At 36.8% G+C, this 8,823-nt stretch overlaps 1 protein-coding gene across 1 annotated transcript in view; it reads left to right on the forward strand.

Moving 5' to 3' along the window:
• RBM33 (RNA binding motif protein 33) overlaps nucleotides 1-8,823 on the forward strand; it is a gene marked incomplete at its 5' end in the record, with an annotated part of 86,496 nt that overhangs the window by 38,636 nt on the left and 39,037 nt on the right. The gene's annotated exons all lie outside the window — the stretch shown is intronic.

An 8,823-nucleotide genomic window follows, 5' to 3' on the forward strand; every position in this document is an offset into this window, starting at 1 on the left:
CAATTTCTGTTTGTAATGTACTTAAAAAGTTGGAGGGTGCCAAACAGAAATGATTGTGCTACACCCCTTAAAAGGATTATAAACTAAAGTGAAATTGAATCTTCCAGATGAATTAGTTTAAAACACCTGTTGAAGAAATTACTTAGGTTTGTGCTCTTATCTGAGAGGTTTGGGTTTACTCTTCCTTCAGGCAGTGCAGTCTGCTACAACTTGTCTGTCACACAGTTTCTTACTATGGCTGGGGAGAGATGGCTATGCTGGCAGGAGACACCCTTCCTTCATCCACACAAAACAGAGGGTTGGGAACATGGTTTTTCCATGCATCAGCAGTGTTAAAAATTTAAAGCTAGAGTTGGGATTTAGTTAACAATACCTTTCCTATACCTGCATTTCATTTAGGAGTGTTTTCTGAGCACTGTTCTTGAATGGGATCACATGTCCTGCAGATTTGCCTTTTCTAACATACATACCTTGATGGGAGAACAGATGGAGGTTCAGGAAATTTACCTGTGAAGAACTGGTTGCTTGTAGGCTGTTTTGCTTTATTATTTCTATTACAGAAATACACTGAAGTTGGGAGTATTTTCATTTCCGTTTGCAACATGAATATGTCCCTGCTTGATGTAGTAGGGAGGATGCCCTGAAACTTGCTGGGAAGGGATACTTTTAATATATAATGAATCTGATTTTTAGCTTTAGTCTCCTGAACTGTTTGGGATTGTATTAGTATGCTGGGAGTATATTTCTTTTTCTGTGTTCCGTGTGTCCTTATTTTAGCTATTTGATCATGACTTGGCTTAAGTAACGAGGTATTCCATACCTATCTCTTTGCTTGTACCAGTTTTCCATGGTGACTGAATTCTATTTTGGGACCTTAAACAGTGAAATCAGACATTGGTGACTTCTCTAACTGATGACTTGGATTTGTCAGGAGGCCTTTAACCTTCTAACACACTTTCTTACCTCTTGGAGTTGTGTAGTATCAAAGAGAAGCTTGTCTAAGTTATGTGGTACATTTTAATATTAAAAATAACTGTCATCTCAGTTGAGGAAAAGATCGACCTATTATTTCTCAGGCTTAGTCTGTCCGTAATACTAGGATCTGGGCAGTCCATGTATTTTAACCAGCACTCACTATCTCCTTGCATTTTCCCCCTCAAAAGATATATTCCAGAAGCTTTGAAAAGAATCGTGCATATGAAAAGAAATATGGGTAGTATACAGTTGTTGTCTTGAGCTTTATGATTGCTCTGAACTTTTTGTCCTTGATTGAAATGTGTTTAAGCCATGAATTTTTATATAAGGTTTTCTTGTACTACTAAATCCATTAGAAAAATCGTGGTGCTTGTTCACCTTGATGGAATTACATGACTGTCATAGGGATCATAGGGACACTGCTGAGTCATTTAGACTGTATTTAAGGAAACACCAGATTAAGTTTTATTATAAAATTTCAGTGTATCATTTCCTTTCTGTATGTTGTATACAGTAAATGGGAATACTGTGCAACTTAAATGTGAAGAGTCATCGTTTGTGGGATATATACATTTCTACCTGAAAATTGTTGATATATCTATGATACATGAAAGCAGGGCTTACTACACAAAAGATGAAAGGTCAGTTCCTTGCACTGAAAGGTAGGCATTTTAGGAAAGCTTTTCATAAAGTCTAGTAGCTGCTGAAATAAGAGGATTAACATCTTGTGACAGATGGCTATAGTTTTAATTGTCATAGGTTATAGTGGTCATTATTCTTTGCATTTAAACCATATAAGAAGAATTAACTGAGTGGCCCTGTTCAACTGTCAATGGGGTTCTCCTAGCTCTTTGCATTTTAAGCGAGATTAATAAATGAAAACATGTTGTAGAGGCAAGGTGTATTTTATTGAAAGATTCATGAAGTTTCAATGACATTGTTAAGGTATTTAATTAGTCTCATGAAAAAAAAGTAGTGACCCTTTTAGAGAAGCTGATAAGTCATATAATAGCTGTTAGATCCTCTTTATTCCTTGCTTTATAAGATTAACTTCGTGCTAAGCAATTTATGCTAAGTTTTCCCTTTTATTGGTAACCAAAGTTATCTGTGCTTCATGAATAGATTATTGGAGATAACATCATGTAATTAACAAGAGATGCAGAAAAGTAGAAGTACAATTTGTGTAAGAATTGTATGAGAGAGAATGTTAATTTCTTAACTAGGAAGGATATTTAAAGGGATAAAAGGAAGGCAAAATAGTGCAGTTCTTTGAAAGGATTAAAGTAACCTTATCTCATGTTCTTTCAGAAGGTGGGATTGCCAGAGTGTGTGAAAGTCATGTTCAATGAGCTATTCACAACTCTAATGAATTGTAGACACACAATTGCATTGCACTTTTTTTCCAAAAGTGATTGATAAGGTGTAAGTTATGCCTTAGCTATATTGAGTAATGGAAGTTAGTAAAAGGGGAAATTGTACAACCCGCAGGCATGCAGAATTGACATTTTTATATATTCTGAGGTGCTACAAATTACAGTGTATGTGGGAGGAAGAGTGGGTACATTTTTTTTCTTTGTCAGAGTAAACTTCACAAAATTAAAGATTTAAGACAATAAAATACCTGTCAGTAGCACTTCAGCATGCCATTATCTTCTCCTTTGAAGTATTTCTAAAATGCCTGGGATTGTGGTCTCTTTGGAAATCTACACAGAACCCTATTTCCAGTGTAATTTCTTTCTAGACCTCAGTTCTTGTATTTAAAGAAAGATGGTGCGTAAGCATTTTTGAAGTAAAATTACATAAAGATAAATTAAATGATAGAGTTCAACACACTTCTGAAAACCAGGGAAAAGTATAGACTAAAATTTACTTTCTTTGCAGCTTAAGAGAAAGCTAGATTTTGGTACCTTGCTTTCAGTGTTAAGGCACTGACATGTTTTGGTTTACACAGAAGAAAAGAAAGAATGGCCAGAGATGGGTTCCCTCGCAGCCCACAAAGGTTTGCTGAGAGGCTGTTCAAGAGCCCTCTGTCTTTCCAAAATGACAGTTGGTCTCTCAAGTCTTCAAAATGGTTAACACCAGGGCTACAGGTAGTGGTTTAGAGGGAACTACAGCGCTGAAATAGTTGCAGTTTTGTGAAGGGGAACCTGTCGATCGGTTAAGGACTTCAGGGCCACACTGTGGCAGGACTGGGACATCTGCTTCAGATGTTGTGCTATTTCCTGATTCTGTGCTCTTTGCGCAACAAGCTTTAAATCTAGCTAAAACCTTCATTTTAGGAGTCTTGCAGTTTGGTGTACTTCCATGTTAATGATTCTGTGTAATAATGGTACTATATGATCCAGTAACGATGAGAAGCGGAGACGACTTTTCCAGAAGCTTACTGTATGTCTCTGTTGGGTCGTTCTTATATAGACATTTGGTAACACTGTCTTTATAACCATTTCTGTATGAACATGAGCCAGCTTTGTGGGATCTCACTGAAAAGGCACATAAAAACTTTGTCCTTTCCCCCAGTGTTGGACTGAAACGTAGAAACTGGCAGCCTTGGCTGATTGTATGAATTTGTAATTCTCTCTTTTGTTATTTTGAAGACTGAAATTTCATAAGTAGGGAAGCTTCCTAAAAGGTTTAGAAACACTAAAATAATAGTTAAAATTATTTACTGTTTAATAACAGTAAAATAATAGTTAAATTTATTTTTTGTAGGGAGTCTTCATTGATGTGTGTACTAAATAGTTCGTTGTAATTTGAAACTGTCCGGATAGCAAAACCATGAAAAATGGGAGTAACTACTGTGCATATAGAGATTTATTATGCATCTATGTTACAGTATGCTTATTTTATCAAAAATAGACCATTATGAAAACTGTCTTTTGCACCTGCTCTTCATTAATTTTTAAAGTTAAATAGTTCTGAGTTTTCTACGAAATACCAGAGGGCACTTGGGGGTTATTAGCAGCAAATACTTCCTGAATGTAGAGTTTAATGCTAATGGTGAAATAATCCAGTCCTAGAATTATAGTTTAACTACTGTTAAGGGAAAAAAAACCAACAAAACCACAACCAAAAAAACTCACAAACAAACCCACCCTCAAAAAGGGTAAGTAATGGAGAACTATTACATTACTTTGTACTAACTTTATGAAAGTTAGAATTTGACATACGTAAAAGATGAAGTTGTTGTATTAGCATGTTCCCGTTGGATAAAAAAATAGTGAAGATGTAACGACATTTCAGAATAATAGACAAGAACCTCATAACTTAGAAAAATATCCACTATAGTTTACATACTTTCTTACAACTAGGAAAAAAAGGTAATTTGTATATGGAAGTAGTAGCTCTAGTTGAACCTTGAAAGTTAAAGTTTCACATGTGATGTGTGAAATTAATCCATCATACCATCAAATTCTTGTTAGAATTGCCCTGAAAGCTTTATTTCAGAAGAAAAATCTCAGCAATGTAGAAATCTGAAAATACAAGCTTCTTCCTACCCATGTTACTGTAATTTAGGGCAGAATTTTATTTCACTCCTTAGGGATAGTAGAAGCTAAGTTGGTTTAGGGAAAAAGTAGAGGTCAGTCTTTTTCACAGATGTTAGAAGGAAGAGAATCAAACTAATTGAGAGACTCAAGCTAGCAAATATTGGTAATTCGTTTTTCAACAAATAACAAATGTCTTTGCAATTAATTTTGCATGATGGGCTTGTGGTTATCAGCCAAGAAATGTGATCAGTCATATTTTAATAGTTCAAAATGTCATACACATGAAGCTAAAATCTGTTCAGCGATCAAATAAGTAGTCATTTCTTAGTGATACTCAATTGCCTGTATAGCATGCACATATTGTGGTGTGATTTATATCAGCTGTACTTTCGTAGTTTTGCCATTTTTGAAAATTAGGTTTCAGTAAACCCAGCCCTGTGCATGGAATAAGCTTTCTGGCAGGGAAGAGTCATTGTTTCAGCACTAATGAATCCTGACAGAGGGGGACAACTTACGTTTGTTGCGGGATATAAAAAGGATCTTCATGTTACTATAAATGCAAAATGGAGAAGGAGGGCTGGTTTTAGGATTGGAAAATATTTCCTATCTTTAAAAACTTATCAGCCTGGAAGTTTAACTGAAATCTTACTTAAAAATGGAAAAAAAATCCCACACCCCAACCAAACTCCCAAATTCTTAAGGATGGAAGAAAGGGAGGTCAATAGGAAATGTTCCAAACATCAAGTATTTCCTCTCTCTCTAATTTTGTTGGACTAGTTTGGAATTATTTTGACCCAAACTTGTGTTGTGGGGATATACTTGTATGAAAAATACACTAATAAAACTACCGGGGGAAAAAATATTTTCTCAGTGTGTCTTGGTAGGCATTTGTTGGGATTTTTGGATAGCAGTTGCATAACTGTTAGTTTGTCTTAAAATCAGTGAAAGTGTTTAGAGAACAGTAAATATTTGTTGCTTAAGTTTAGCTGGGTAGAAACCTTTGCCACTGAAGGGAGCTTGAAATCAGTATTGCATATATTTGTAATAGTAAAATATCTTGCTGGTTATTGGTTTCTGGAATATTTTTGTAAATAAACTATAGTATCACTTTTTTTAAAAGTGTGACCTTTCTTAGCTTTAAAAAAAAAACCTTGTATTAATTCAGTTCTAAAACTTAACTAAAGTTTATTTTGTAAGAGTTTAAAGGTTCCTTATGAGAGCAAATATACAGCTGCTCTCAGCATGTGTAGTACTGCCAGGCTTCTGTGGCTTCAACCAAGATGGTATGTTGGTTGCCTGCCTCAGTTTGAATTGTTTTGGTTGAAATTTTCCAAATATTTTCATTCCAAGATTGAAATGATGGAAGAATATTGTTACACCTAAGTGAGTTATTTGGAAACATTTTATTATTGCCTAATTTTTCAAGGAAGAAAACGGAGCTTGGCTGCACTGAGGATGTTTTGGTATGTAAGACCCGTGTGAAATTTAACAGGACTTTCCATGCATTGCAGTTTGGGGCTGCTTTGGGATGAGGCAGATCTGGGCATAATGATGAGGGTACAGGTTGTCAGGAGAGAGAAAGCTGGTATGAAGAAGTGTGTATTTAAAACACAGGTAAAGGATCTTTTCAACCTGTGCTCTCATTTACTCCTTCCCTGGCAGGCAAAGGAGGGGAAATTGTGTGGACTAAGTGTACAAGCAAGACTGGCAGGGTCTGCCTGTCTGGGGTAAATAGGAGTTTCTGACTGGCTGGCGGAAAGAACAAGGAGCTGGGAAGCTGGATCCATACTGGGGTTAGGAACCAACAAAAGAGCAGACGATGCAGTGGGGTGAGAGAATGTGTCCAAAGAGCAAGCAGGACCAGGAGAACAGTACAGTTAATTCGACACAGAATTAATATTGAGGGAGGTGCTTGATACTGGGTTACAAGTTTGCTCATAGAAGCAGAGATACCTGCTTATTTCATAACCTGAGCCTGTATTTTGTAACCTAGTGCTAAAACTGATGTTTGGGAGTGAAGGGAGAGACTGATAAGTACCTGTTACCTCAACCAAGGCAAAATATGTTGAGTTAGGAAGAAGCAGACAGAGGAGACTATGTTGTTGCATTGCCGTTCAGTTCTTGGAAACAAGCCCAGCCAGATCATTACTGCTGCCAGTTCTTTCAGCTTGGGAGGCAAATATGTGATACTTACACTTTATTAGCCCATATTGCTGTAGGTTTCCACATAATTTGGTTTTTGCTGGCCATTTTAGAAATAATTTAAGATACATGTAGGTATATATTGTGTCTAGAGAAAAATACAGGGAGAGTTTCAGAGCTTCCAAGCCAAGCTCTCCAAAAATAGGAAAAAAGCAGGTTGTCTGTTCAGACCATTTTCTCTCCCCAGGTGTGACATGCTCATGTGATTGTGTGCGTAAATAAGATGCAAGATAAAAAACATCTTGTGTGAAACTGCTCTGATGAACTGTTTTTTCCCTTGCCTCTGTTGCAATGACCTCATACATTGATAAACTAATAACTAAATAGCTAATATCAGTTGGTTTGAGGGATTCCTCCCTTGAGGCTGTGCAGCTTGCGGAAGCACTGTGTAATTCCCTAGGATGGCTGTAAGAGCAGTGCTTTGAGAAATAGGCTTTTATCACCAAGGCTTCCAAGATGAGGGAATGCATTTAACCTTAGTTAAATGAAAGTACCTCTGGCAGCTCCTACGTGCAGTCATGTTAGAGATGTATTTTGGGAGCAAAGGGTCAGGATCCTCAAGGTTTGTGTTCAGTTGCTCTTTTGGCAGGCAGCCAGTGCTGTCCAGCGCGACGCAGGGAAGGGCAATTCAGCAGAACAGCCTTGTTCAGCTAAACCTGAATGGATTGTGATGGGACAAATAAATGTCACTTTCTCCATCCCATATAGCTTGCTCTGACTCCACCTGCTACTGTTTGCAGACAGCCTGTGAAAATTCAAAGGCATTAATCTCTTCCAAGGTGGCAAGACTATTTTGTGTTGGTAACTGTTCGCTTGCAGAAATGTAGCAGCTCCTCTTACAAACTACATATATGCTATGAGGACTGTCATACTTGAGTGTATTATAATGTCTTCCCACTAAATGAAATACCCACAGGAGACTAGCTGACTCGGAGCACTGGCGACAGGATATAGACCCTTTAATCTCTAGAAATGATAAAGTATTTAGAAGCGATGGCTGTATAATGACATAAAATAAGTAGTCACAATCTCGTTTCCAAGTAAGAGGTCTTAGTATCTCACATATCCCTGTTCAGGTGTTTAAAGAAGGCCAGAGATTTAATAATGGCTGTGATCCTCAGTGCCTCTCAGCTACTGGTTTGGGCCTTCCGAATCCCAGTTGTATTGTCCTGATGGGAGGATGTGAAGCACCTCTGTCTTGTGCTACTTCAGCAGTGAGTAGACTTTGTTTTCCAGGGCAAATACCTATTTTTGCTATGTGAGAACTTCCTTTTGCTCATATTTTTGCAGAACAAATAGGATAGCATGAGACTGCACATACTGTTGGTATGGGCAATGATAAGCCACTGCAGCGTAGTTGTGTGGTCCTTTGCTGATGACTCTATTTCAGTCTAGCAGGGAGTGTTTGATCTGAATTCTGTTTTGAAAAGCTTTAAGGTGAGCATCAAATGTAAACAGAACAGATGCCACCACTGATTTCAGAATCTGTAAAAAGAGGAAAAGAAGGATGTTCATAAGTGATTTTCATTACTTGTTTTACTCATAATAAGGAAATACTTGTTCATATAATGATTTTTGTGAAGCATAGTTTATCACATGTTGCCAACATTTTATCAACTTTTGATATAAAGGAAAAAATGATAGTGTGACTTACTCAATTAAGTGTGTCTTCTGCAAAATTCTGCTTTTGGATGAATGTTCTTTTGTCTTACCATCCTGTTTTCTGCAATATATAAAGGCTCGCTTCACATTTGAAGGGGAAACAAAATACCTCACTGGAGAAAAGATAATTTAATGTTCTTTCTTACAATACCTTAGATGGTACATTGTGAATAGACAGAAGTGTTACTCAACTATTGTTTATTTGTGAAAGAGGATTAATTTTCTGGATGCCAGAAATTGTCCTCCCCCCACCCTGCCTTTTTTTTTTTCTTTTTTCTTTCTTTTTTTTCCTTTTTTTTTTTTTTTTCTTTTTTTTTTAAGTAAAGCTGCTTCACTTCCATAGCTTACATTGTACTAAATCGATGGTGAAGAATAGCACGGTTTAAGAAGATAAATGTCAGGAATGTCTTCTAAAGTAGACATTCAGATTTTTTTGGATTAATGGGAAAGAAGGTCAATAATTGCATGGATTTCAATAAGCTTGAGAAGAAATGGCATT

The sequence above is a fragment of the Nestor notabilis genome, unplaced genomic scaffold, assembly GCF_000696875.1.
Source record: "Nestor notabilis isolate BGI_N333 unplaced genomic scaffold, ASM69687v1 scaffold6017, whole genome shotgun sequence".
Taxonomy (NCBI): Eukaryota; Metazoa; Chordata; class Aves; order Psittaciformes; family Psittacidae; genus Nestor; species Nestor notabilis.